The sequence below is a fragment of the Gorilla gorilla genome, chromosome 9 (genome assembly GCF_029281585.2).
Source record: "Gorilla gorilla gorilla isolate KB3781 chromosome 9, NHGRI_mGorGor1-v2.1_pri, whole genome shotgun sequence".
NCBI lineage: Eukaryota > Metazoa > Chordata > Mammalia > Primates > Hominidae > Gorilla > Gorilla gorilla.
This window is the reverse complement of record NC_073233.2, coordinates 128,079,270-128,092,630: the sequence shown is the minus strand read 5'-3', so window position 1 is coordinate 128,092,630 and position 13,361 is coordinate 128,079,270.

Genomic DNA, 13,361 nt, shown 5'->3' with positions numbered 1-13,361 from the left:
ATTTATTTATTTATTTATATAATTTTTGAGACAGGGTCTTGCTCTGTCACCCAGGCTGGAGTGCAGTGGCATGATCTCGGCTCACTACAACCTCTGCCTCCTGGGTTCAAGTGATTCTCCTGCCTCAGACTTCTGAGTAGCTGGGATTACAGGCCCCCACCACCATGCCCGGCTAATTTTTGTACTTTTTTTTTTTTTCAGTAGAGACAGGGATTCAGCATGTTGGCCAGGCTGGTTTCAAACTCCTGACCTCAGGTGATCCATCTGCCTTGGCCTCCCAAAGTACTGGGATTACCAGCGTGAGCCACCGTTCCTGCCCAAAACTTGCTTATTAAAAGACATGGTTAAGAAGATAAAAAGGCAAGCTATAATGGGGTAGAAGCTATTTGTAAAACATGTATCTAACAAAGGACTTGGATTCACGATATCTTTTAAAAAGCTCTTCCTACTCAATCAGAAGACAAACAACCTGATTAAAAACTGGGCAAAAGTTATGGAGAGACATTTCACTAGTAAAGGGAAGCAAGTGGCACATAAGCATATGAAAAGAAGCTTAACATTATTAGTCACTAGATAAGCTCACATTAAAACCACACTGAGATACCACTGTACAACCACTAGAATGGTTAAAATTTAAAAAGACTGATTATATGATGTCTTGGCAGGTTGAGAAGTAACTGGAAGTCTTACAATTTGTTGCTGGGAATGCAAAATAGCATAGCCACTATGGAAAACAGTTTGAGGGCAGCCAGAGAGAAAGGTCAGGTTACCCACAAAGGGAAGCCCATCAGACTAACAGCAGATCTCTCTGCAGAAACCCTACAAGCCAGAAGAGAGTGGAGCCCAATATTCAACATTCTTAAAGAAAAGAATTTTCAACCCAGCATTTCATATCCAGCCAAACTAAGCTTCATAAGTGAAGGAGAAATAAATCCTTTACAGACAAGCAAATGCTGAGAGATTTTGTCACCACCAGGCCCGCCTTACAAGAGCTCCTGAAGGAAGCACTAAATATGGAAAGGAAAAACTGGTACCAGTCACTGCAAAAACATACCAAATTATAAAAACCGTCGACAGTATGAAGAAACTGCATCAACTAACGGGCAAAATAACCAGCTAGCATCATAATGACAGGATCAAATTCACACAAAACAATATTAACCTTAAATGTAAACAGGCTAAATGGCCCAATTAAAAGACACAGACTGGCAAATTGGATAAAGAGTCAAGACCAAACGGTGTGCTGTATTCAGAAGACCCATCTCATATGCAAAGACATACAGAGGCACAAAATAAAGGGATGGAGGAATATTTACCAAGCAAATGGAAAGCAAAAAAAGCAGGGTTTGCAATCCTAGTCTTTGATAAAACAGACTTTCAGCCAAAAAAGATCAAAAGAGACAAAGAAGGGCATTACATAATGATAAAGGGATCAACGCAACAAGAAGAGCTGACTATCCTAAACATATATGCACCCAATACAGGAGCATCCAGCTTCATAAAGCAAGTTCTTGGAGACCTACAAAGAGACTTAGACTCCCACACAATAATAGTGGGAGACTTTAACACCCCACTGTCTATATTAGATTAATGAGACAGAAAATTAACAAGGATATTCAGGACTTGAACTCAGCTCTGGACCAAGTGGACCTAATAGATATCTACAGAACTCTTCACCCCAAATCAACAGAATATACATTCTTCTCAGCACCACATCACACTTATTCTAAAATTGACCACATAATTGGAAGTAAAACACTCCTCAGCAAATGCGAAAGAACAGAAATCATAACAAACAGTCTCTCAGACCACAGTGCAAATAAATTAGAACTCAGGATTGAGAAATTCACTCAAAACCACACAACTACATGGAAATTGAACAACCTGCTCCTGAATGACTACTGGGTAAATAACGAAATTAAGGCAGAAATAAATAAGTTCTTTGAAACAAATGAGAACAGAGACACAATGTACCAGAATCTCTGGGACACAGCTAAAGCAATGTTTAGAGGGAAATTTATAGCACTAAACGCCCACAGAAGAAAGCAAGAAAGATCTAAAATCAACACTTTAACACCACAATTGAAAGAACTAGAGAAGCAAGAGCAAACAAATTCAAAAGCTAGCAGAAGGCAAGAAATAACTAAGATCAGAGCAGAACTGAAGGAGATAGAGACATGAAAAACCCTTCAAAAAATCAATGAATCCAGGAGCTTGTTTTTTGAAAAGATTAAAAAAATAGATAGACCACTAGCCAGACTAATAAAGAAGAGAGAAGAATCAAATAGACACAATAAAAAATGATAAAGGGGATATAACCACTGATCCCACAGAAATACAAACTTACCATCAGAGAATATTATAAACACCTCTATGCAAATAAACTAGAAAATCTAGAAGAAATGGATACATTCCTGGACACATACACCTTCCCAAGACTAAACCAGGAAGAAGTCCAATCCATGAATAGACCAATAAAAACTTCTGGGATTACAGACGTGAGCCACTATGCCCGGCCTTAAATTATGTCTTAATAAATCTAAAAGGACACCATTAAGAAAATTAACAGACAAACCACAGATTTGAAGAAGATATTCAGAAAAGATATATCTGATGGACTTGTTACTAGAATACACAAAGGACTCCTATGATTCAATAACAAAAAGATAAGCAATCATGTTAAAAATGGGCAAAATACTTTTTTTTCTTTTTGAGAGAGAGGGTCTTGCTCTGTTGCCCAGGCTGGAGTGCAGTGGCACAATCCTGGCTCACTGCAACCTTTGCCTCCCTGGCTCAAGCCATCCTCCCGCCTCCCAAGTAGCTGGGACTACAGGCATGTGTCACTACGCCCAGCTAACAAAAAAAACAGGCAAAAAAAGACTTACACAGATGCTTCACAAAAGAAGATATAGGAATGCCGATGAGCACATGAAACATTGCTTAAACATCATTAGTCATTAAAAAGTACAGAGTACAACTACAATGTGATACTACTACATACCTACTAGAATGGCTACAATTTAAAAGTCTTACAACAACTGCATGTTAATGAGATCACAGAGCACCTGAAATGCATATACCTTGCTGATGGGAATGCAAAATAGTGCATTGGAAACGGTTTGACTGTTTCTCAAAAGGTTAAACTTACATCTACTGCTTGATATGGCAATTCCACTCTTAGGTATTTATCCAGGGGAAATGAAAACATGTCCATAAAAACAAATGTTCATAGCGGCTTTATTCACAATAGTCATGCACAGGAAACAACCCAAATGCTCATCAACAGGAAATCACTAGGTAAATTCTGATGTGTCCATACAGTGGAATCCTAGTCAGCAACTTCAAAGAAATAAACCACGATTCATGCATCCAGATGGATGGGTCCCAGAGACATTATGCTAAGAGAAAGAAGCAAGGCACTAAGGAGTGAATATTGTGCGAGTCCACTTAAGTGAAGTTCTAGATTAGCCAAAAGTAATCTGTAGCTAGAAATTGGATTAGTTGGGGATGGAGGAAATATAAGAGAATTTCCAGTGAGATGGCAGTGTACCATATTATAATAGGGATGTGGTTTGCTTGGATATAAACATTTTATCAACATTGTTGAGCTACTGTTTGCACATTTTAATGTGTGCAAGTTTTCCCAAAAAATAGTAATGTCAAAAAACAATAAAAATTGTGTGGGTAAAAATATAGTGAAAGGAGAATGGCACGATATGCTCATTGTTGAAGCGGGGTGATGGATACATAGGGATTGAAATTACACTATTGTGTTTACATTGTGTATTTTTGAAGTTTTCCGTAATAAAAAGTGAAATAAAACAAAAGGGAAGAAAAGGATAATTATACTTCACAGGGCTGTTTTGCGTTCATACAGACAATGCTGGAGACGGGGTTCTGCCGGCCGTGAAGTGTATTTTGACACAGCTTCTCCATGTGCTCTGCTTCCCCCTCTCATTGACTCACTCTGGCTCTTGCTGTCTGCTTCATTCTTACCTTCCTGCCACTCCTGTTTCATTTCTCTTTCCCTCCCACCTAGTTTTCTTCCTTATTCCCCGCTCCTTTGCCTTTGGTCCGTTGATGGTTAGATTGGCCCTGGGGCTCAGGGACAGCAGTCCCCAGCTTCAGAGGAGATCATGAGGGAGGGGCTCAGGACAGACACCCCAAGGCATTGCTTCCTGCTCTTTCTTCTTGGTGCTTGCCCACCCCCCAGCTCTGCCACCCTATGTCTCCCCAGGGTGGAGGCAGGCAGGGCTCTTGCCTCACTGTCATCTGAGTGCCAGCACATCTGTAACAGGATGGACAGGCTGCCGTTGTCCCGACACGTCTCCTCCACCTGGCTTCCCTGAAAACTGTCAGATTAGTGGAAATCTGAGCCAGATTCACAGCCCTGCACCCTGGCCGGCCTCCCTACTGGAGCTGCCCTGCTCTGGGCAGCCTTCCTCCTCAAGCCTTCACCTTCCACCAGACTTGGCCTCACTGCTGCAGCAGTCAGCATCCCACAACCTTGCATCCTGAGCTGTTCTTGCCAAGAACCAGCTGAGTGCCTGGCAGTCCTCTGGAAACCTTGGGCTTTGGGGCAGTACCCACAAGTTGCCTGCAGTCTGCGCTGGCTTTATTCTGTTTTAACCACCCGTGAACTCGACAGATACTTATTGGGCACCACTGTTTGCTGGGCACTGTATTAGACTCTGTGGCCACAGAGATGGCCTGGACTTACCGCCTGCTGGTGGAAGTGGTGTAAACAGATGCTTTCAATGCAGTGTGGGCAACGTGGGCCCTGGGGAACTGTGTGAAGCTGTAGGGGCACACGGAGGGGTCACTCAGCCTGGACTGGGGCGGGGAGGTCAGGCAGCCATTCTTGGAAGAAATGCCGACTAAGCTGAGACGCGCAGAGGGTGGAGAAGCACCGGAACAGCATGTGGGGCAGCCCGAGGGGCGCACTCGCTTTCTGGGAGCTCCAGATGGTTCAGTTTGGTTCAGTCTGGTTCAGCTTTGTGTATGAGGGGAGGGTCCAGTCAAGAGGTGAGGCGTGGAGAGCCCAGCAGCTCCCCTGCTGGAAGCTGCCACATCCAGCCTCCCTGCCTGGATGACGAGGACTCCAAGGTGGGCCCCTGCCCAGCCCTTCCTGGAGCAGCACATGGCTCCAGCAGGATGGCACTGAGATGGTGCCTGAGTGCCCCCTCACTCTGTCCCCTTCCTCCCTCCCATTCCTCTCTCCCTAGAGCCTCAGGCAGGTCAGTGACCTAGGCAGAGCTGGGTCATCTCCTTCCGGGCCATCCACACCTCCCATCTCTGCAGGGTCAGGCTGCCTCCTCCTGCTCCCTGGGCCTCCCCCGAGTGCTCTGCTCTGGGTCTGCATCTGGGTCATGTTTGGGTTATGGCTCCAGCTCTGGTTTGGGTCCTGGGCTCAGCTGTGTCCCCAGGTGAGCCCATACACAGGAAGCAGGGCCTTGCCTGGGATAGCAGAGCAGCTTCTGACCACAGAGCCTCCTCCTGGGATGGGAGTCTCCCCCATTCTGAGCTCAGGAGGCCGGGGTGGGCACAGGTGCTGCCATGTGGAATGAGATGGCTCTGGGGCACCTCAGGAGTAGAGGCTGGAAGAACATGAAGGGCATGGAAAAAACTTTTAGAGACAGCGCAGAAGTAGCTGTTAGACTCAATTTCGTTAGCACGCTTGGCTCAGGAGGAAAAAATTCACAGCACAGTTCAAGGGATTAGAGGGAGAGTTCTGGAGTCAGAGTACATGGAGTTCCAAACCCAGTTCCGCTAGTTATTCACCTTGTGACCTTGGGCAGGTTACTGAAACTCTGTGTGTCTCGGTTGCTTCATATTTAAAACGGGAGAATGGAAGTACCCGCTTCATACTCCTTATGGGAGGACTGATTGTTAAGCATGTTAAGGGTCTAGCACAGTGCCTGGTACAGGGTTAGTGCTTAATGAAAATGATAATAATGCTATTTCTTGTCATTATTCTGTCCAGTTTCTCTGATGGACAGAGGAGTGACCTTTGCCCATCACCCACTCAGGGGGTCTCCCAGGGGTTTTTCCCCTCCATCCATTGGATGAGAACTTGCAAGTAGCAGGGTACGCCTCACCATCCTCATTTAGGAGGGGAAATGCTTAGGTTTTGGAGCTGAGATACCTGGCTTTATTGATTAATAGTTGAGTGACTGAGGGCAAATTGCTTAACTTCTCAGTCTTAATTTATTCATCAGTAAGATGAGGCTAATGTTCTCTCAGGGGTTAGTAGTGAAGTCCAGACAGCACGAATAGATGGTACAGGGCTGAGCCCTGCTCTGCTGTGTGGCCTTGGGCAAGTTGCTTTACCTCTCTGGGCCTTTATTTCCTTACCTATACCATGTAACATGGAATTAGGGGTACTCTATATGAAGTGCTTGGCATAGAGTATGCCCTCAACAAAGAATAGTAGCCAGCCTTGTTATTCTGATGGTGGCAATGACGATGAAGAAGGGAAGAAGCTCAGGGTCTGGGAGGGAACTGGTCGAGTCTGGATGTTTCTTGGGAGTCAGTGCTACTGCAGCCTCAGGATAAGGGGCGCATCTTCTTTTCCCTAATGCCTTCCTGAACTGGGGCAGGTTCATACTCAATGTGTGTGGAAGGAGTGAGGAAGAAAGACATCTTCTGAGGTCTGAGGAAGACAAGTTGCAGTTAACACTGCAACAAGGAACAAGCCCAGGGCACAAGCTTCTCTCTGATTGACCCCATGTAAGCTCTGGGCCTCCTGGGCTGACACTCCACTGTGCCCAGGGGCAGGGCCAGGGAGTGCTGCTGGGCTATCCCCACGATGCCTGTTCAATTTGCTCTTCAATTTTTTTTTCTTTGCTCTTATTTTTCACAATTCTGGGGAAATTGGTATCTAGAATTCAAATAGCAAAGAGAAAACCCAGAGGTCATCTAATTCATTTCCTAACACAAATAACCTCCCCACAAGTCCTGTGAAATAGTTGATGTTATTTGGGCAAGGCAGGCACCCCACTGTCTAACTTCAATCCCTCTAGCTGCCTGTTAGTCGGTTCCCCATCCTCTCTGACTTTGCCCTCTAAAGGGATGGAGAGAAACCGACCAGTGCCTCCATCCAAATAACCCTCTCTAGGTAAAGAAGGGTGTTATTAAAACACCCCTTCTCCAGGCTAAGTAATCCCAGTGCCTTTAACCCTTTCCTCTCAGGTCCTGTTTTCCAAGTCTTTAATTATTTTCACTGCCCTTCTCTGCATTTTAGGATGCAACCCTATAATCATCGAATTTCAGGGCTGGAAGGTACCTGGGAGATGGCATGGAGGAGAGCCAGGAGCAGACGGGTAGAAGCCTTGCCCGCCCCAGCTTCTGGAGCAGGAAGAAAGCCCTGGCAATTCCTCTTCACCAGGCCGTCTCCAGTCCTTCTCCAGCAGAGAAAATCCTGCTCATTTTCCCTCAAAGTGAAATATTCAACAAAAATGTACTGAATAGTTCTGGGAGCCAGGCACAGTCCCAGCATTTTCACAATTTCTCACCTTCCCTAATCCCCCAACGGTCCTGCCAGGGTGCTAGGATCAGCCTCATTTCGTAGGCAAGGAGACTGGCTCAGAGAGATTAAGTAACTTGCCCAAATTCACATATCAAGAAAGTTCTGGGGCTCTTCCGCCCCAGGTCTGGCTGCACCCACAGCCAGCCAGTCCCTCAGGCCCCGGGTGAAGTTCTTCTCCCACGGAGAAACCCTGACAAAGTTCTGGGCATCCAGAGCTGGGCTGTAGCAGGACTCAGGATCCCGCAGAGAGACAGAGCCAATAGGACCTATAGTTATATGAAGAGATTTGTTTCCAGGAATTGGCTCATGAGATTGTTGGGGATGACAAGTCGGAAATCCAGAGGGCAGGCAGGAGTTGATACTGCAATCTTGGGGCAGAACTTCCTTTTCTCTGAGAAACCTCGGTTTCTAACCCTTAGGACCTTCCCACTGATCAAATGCAGTACACCCACATTATTGAGGATAATCTCCTTTATTTAAAGTCAACGGACTGTAGGTGACTTTACTCTCACAGCAACACCCAGATTAGTGTTTGATTAAATGACTGGGTGCTGTAGCTTAGCCAACTTGACACAGGCAAGTACCCATCACAGCACTGTTTATGGGTGTTGATGTGTCGGGGGGCACAGGGTCCCCAAGGCATCTGATCCAATGGGCATTTTCCACAGAGTCCTAAGCTAGTGTTGGGAAGCTGGCAGGGGACTTGAGGACCTCCCCATTATGCAAGAGTCCTAGGTCAATTTGTACTACCAGACCCCAGACCTGATCACCTTCCCCTGGGGATGCCCTGTCTTGATGCTGCTCAATTGAGAGCTACAGTTAGGACCCAGTGTCTTCTCAGGGGATAAAAGCCTTGGAAGTATAGCAGGACAAGCCCCAGACAAAACCCCTCAGGCACCGAGTTAAAGAAGGAAGGGCTTTATTTGCCTGGGAGCTTCAGCAAGACTCACGTCTCCAACAACCACGCTCCCCGAGTGAGCAATTCTTGTCCCTTTTAAGGGCTTAACAACTCTAAGGGGGTCTGCGTGAAAGGGTCGTGATCGATTGAGCAAGCAGGGTGTACGTGACTGGGGGATGCATGCACGGGTAATTAGAATGGAACAGAACAGGACAGGGATTTTCACAGTGCTTTTCTATACAATGTCTGTAATCTATAGATAACATAACCAATTAGGTTATGTTATCTAACTGATTAGGTTATGTCTTTAACTACCAGGCCCAGGGTGTGGCGCCGGGCTGTCTGCTTGTGGATTTCATTTCTGCCTTTTAGTTTTTACTTTTTCTTCTTTGGAGGCAGAAATTGGGCATAAGACAATATGAGGGGTGGTCTCCTCCCTTAGAAGGAGCCAAGGGTAGGAGCAATAGGACCGTTGCTTGAATCCTAAGGGACCCAGTGAACTAACAGCCCTTGAGGGTGAGGACAGTATCTCCTTATTCTCTGTACACTAGGGCTGGGACCATGCCCAGCTCCCTGGAGAGGTGTCACAAATGTCTTTTCCTTTTACTTCCCCTCCCCTCCCAGGTAGGGTACCTGAAACCCTCCGGGCAGGTAGAAATCAGTCCTGTTTTTGAAGGGCTTCCGAGAAAGGAATTTATGATCACAGAAACAGTACTGCTCCATCTATAGAGTTCTTCCTAATATATAATCTAAATCCTTCCAATTTCAGGACAAATTCTGTTGTATTAGGATAACAGGCATGAGAAAATTAGACTTTAGAAATTTTATTATTGCTATAAAGTTTTGAACCGCCATAGGCTTTTTGCTGCTGTCTACAGCTAGAGGTATGAAAAGAGGACAAGGGCACCAAGAAGTCAAAAGAGACTGGGCGCGGTGGCTCATGCCTGTGGTCCCAGCACTTTGGGAGGCCAAGGCCAGTGGATCACTTGAGGTCAGGGGTTCAAGACCAGCCTGGCCAACATAGTGAAACCCGTCTCTACCAAAAAATACAAAAATTAGCTGGGCGTGGTGGCACAGGCCTGTAGTCCCCGGCACTGGGAGGCTGAGGTGGGAGAATCGCTTGAACCTGGGAGGCGGAGGTTGCAGTGAGAGATCACACCAAGGCATTCCAGCCAGGGCAACAGAGTGAGACCCTGTCTCAAAAAAAAAAAAAAAAAAAAGAAGTCAAAAGAACCATGTAAGCATTAAGACTGGATCAGACTCTTCCCCTCACAGAAACAATTACCTCATAGCTTCCCTTTTGCAGGGCCAGAGGCTCAGTTCCTTAACTCCAATTGAACAGTACACTTTCATTTATAGAGTATTTATGTTAGACCCAAAGAAGAACTTCCTGCAGCAAGCAGTCCTAAAGCTTGAAATGAATGGCTGAGGGAAGCTATGAAATCTTTTTTCTTGCCGGCCTTTTAAATAATATACAGTTCTTTAAAAGATACATCAAAGACTTTCTTGATATAGCCTTGCCCAGGGGCAAGGGGATGGACCGGTTGACAACTCCCTCCCAACCCTGGGACTCCAAGGAAGCCTGAGAAGTTTTCTCCTTTTAAGGGGTTTCCTCTTTCATCTAAAGATGATTGGTGACAGAATCAGGTGTTCCCAGGCCACACAGTAGGTAAGTGAAGGTGGCTCCACCTGCTGAATCAAGGGAGGCTGCCAGGAAGGGAACAGCTTTGAGGTGCCTCACGGGAGAAGCCTGGGAGGAGGCTTGGGGTTGGCCCGCGGGTGCGTGTGGGAGGAGGGACTCTGTGGGGGCTTTCAGGCATGCCTGGTCTGACAGGGCCAAGCAGGAAGAGGTAGAAGTTGCGTCTGCTCCATAGGAATCCTTCTCTGGAAGCCACACCTGCCAGCTCTTCTTACCTTCTAAAGCTTGCAAGGGATGAGGCAGGGGCTGGCAGCCAGTCACATCTCACCACCACCTGGTATAGGGAGAAACATTGCAGCAGGAAGACTTTAAGCTAGACCAGAGGGAGAACAGGGTGAGATGTGGGAGGAGTGACTGGGGTGGGGGGCTTCACGGGCTCCCTTTCTTTCAAGGCCTTTAAAAGTGAAGAGGCCTCTCCGCCACAGCAGTGCAGATGATGGTCTTTCGGGGCTTTTTGCCAAGTTGCACAGGACACATAGGCTCTGAGGGCCATTAGGAAATGCCCTTTATGGAACCTGTGCAACTGAGTTTGAGGCTGGAGAGGGGCAGGACCTCAGCAGATGGGGTTGCCTGTAGTCAGGTCCTGAGTGAGGGCCTGGGGAGCTTGGGGAGCGATCACCTTCCTGTGAGGTGTGCAGTGCCCATCCAGACCTCAGACCTCCAGGGGTGGGAATCCTCTTCTTTGGTTCAGCTCCAGAAAGGATGTTGGGGTGGTGGGACGAGGGCTTGGGGACCAGCCCTGAAGGGACAATTGTTTGCTTCTTTTCAGCTCTTGGCTTCTGGGATCTCCAGGAGACTCTACCTTCTGCTAGGCATTTGGGTAGAGCAGTCCCTCAAGGGAGGAGGGGCCCTGCACCCTGGCCTAGGAGAACCAAAAGACCAGTCAACCAGCACCCACTGAGAATTCAGCTGAATAAGTATCTGCTGAGTCAAGTCAAACACTGTCTCTGTGTAGCCAGGGAAGCCACTTATGTGCATGAAAAGCGAGCCATGCTCATCCTGGTTGGAGAGACCGGCCTCTCTCAGCACATGCTGGTTCCTCCCTCCTCTGAGCAGCCCAAGCCCCTCACACACATTTATCTCATTCACTGTTCATGCCAAATCCAAGTGATTTGCTTACTGATCTCTCCTCCCACTAAACTATGAACTCCCCAAGGGCATGATCTGGGACTCCTTCCTGTCCGTATGATCAGTCCCTTGCCTAACCCTGGCCCATGGTAGGATGCTCAACAAGTATGTGTGAATGAATGAATAATTAACAACACCAGGTGGGCTGAGCTAAATGCTTCCTGAGTAGGACAGGCAGGGATAGATGTTACAGGGGTTGAATGGGGGCAGTGGTCACTGGGCTTGGGTTAGGGAAAGCCTCTTGGAAGAGAGAAATTCGCCTCATCTTCCCTTTGCCTTGAATCACTTGAACCTGTTCCCCTGACATCCTCCAGCATCCATCTTTCTATCCTCCCTCTTATAAGATGTCTTCCACTTTGATCATGCACTAGTCCTCCAGCAATGCGTTGGAGCAGGCTCACTGGCTTGGGAGAGCTGACTGTGTGCATCTCTTTCCAGTGCTCTTCACATTGGTAGCTTGAGACTGACTAGGGTGAAATTTTCAAATGCTACAAACCAGTGCTTTTTTGCCTGGAAGAGTCCGTTGCTAAACTTTTATCAGCATACCCTTGCAATCCACTCACTCACCTACTTACTGCCTATCTGTCTCCTTCCTTCCTTACTCTTCCCTTCTCTTTCCTCTCTCCTTCCCATGTATCGCCCTTTCTTTCTCTCTTCTTCCATTCTTTTTAAAATTCTTTTACCCATTTCTTCAACTATCTGTCCATCCATCCATCCACCCATTTCTTTATTCATATTAATCTAGCTTTTACTTATTTCATTCACCCATCTATCTACCCATCCATCCATTCATCCATTTGTGCATCATCCAACCACCCACTTATCCATTATCTACACATCTTATCCATCTGTTCATGTATTTCCCAATTCACATTCATCTAGCTTTAACTTCTTCCATGCATCCATCCATCCATCCATCCATGCATCCATCCATCCACCCATCCATCCGTCTGTCCATCCACCCACCCACAAATATTCTCTGAACATCTACTCTGTGTCAGCCTATTCCTAAGGATCAGAATCTTTCCCCAGATTTCTGGAAGATGGGTGCATGAACTGTAAGAACTAGCGGAGGCCCTCCAGGGTGCCCCAGGCTCATCCAGCATTGATGTTGGACTGTAGCCAGAACCCAATGACTTTCCTCTTCTGTTTCTTTGTGTCCTCTCTGTTCTTTTCTCCTCAACGCCTGTTCTCTCCAGGTTAGGGAAATATTATTAGGGAAAGGGGGAGGGGCATGTCCCAATCCAGCAGGCCAGGACAGGACTTCCCTCTCTCCTTCTCCCTCCATACCTCAGGCAAGAGCCCAGAGAAATTGGGCCTGGCATTTTGAGTAAGTGTCCCCCTCCCCAGAAGGCCCAACGAGCTCTTAGCCAATTCACCAGTGAGTTCAAACAAGAGGGGGCTCCTTTGGGGCCCACAGACAGAGACCTCAGGCAAGAGGAGAATCCCCGTCATGAAGCCAGCACTCCCCACGCCAACACCACCCCACATACATCCTCTCATAAGTGAACTGCTTTGTGAGCTGGGCTTGTCTCTGCCCTTGTTCCCAGGGGCTGTTTTTGCAAAGGATTAGCTGCTCAGCCTGGTGAGGCAAAGGGGCGGGGGCTTCCTAGCTTGACCTGGATTGGAGGCGAAGGAAGGGAAACCCACTCCCCTCCACACAGCCCAGAACCTGCCACGCCAGCCTCACCTACTGTCTGCTCTGCCCTGCCCAGCCTGGCCTTGGAGAGGCACGGCCCTTTCCTTGGGGGTTTGGAGGCTTCCTAGGACCAGGCCAGTGGGTCAGAGCCCAGAAGTGACTGGGGGGCATGTCCTACAAGAGCTAAGGGTCCCTGGTGTTCCGCAGGGGCCACGGAGAGGAAGGGGATGAAGTTTGTTTTTCTCACTTTTCTTCCTGAGGTCTGTATTTATATGATAGTCATATTTGAACAGGTGACTTCTGAGATTATCTGAATCTCACACCTTTGCTGACCTCTTTTTGGAGGGCATTGCCTGTGGCCTGGCCCAGAGAGGATGGCCAGGTGTTTTCTGAGTCACACAGCAGACCAAGTGTGGAGACAGGTGAGAGTCAAGTGTTTGGGCCCTGAGGACCCAACCACCTGGGCTGG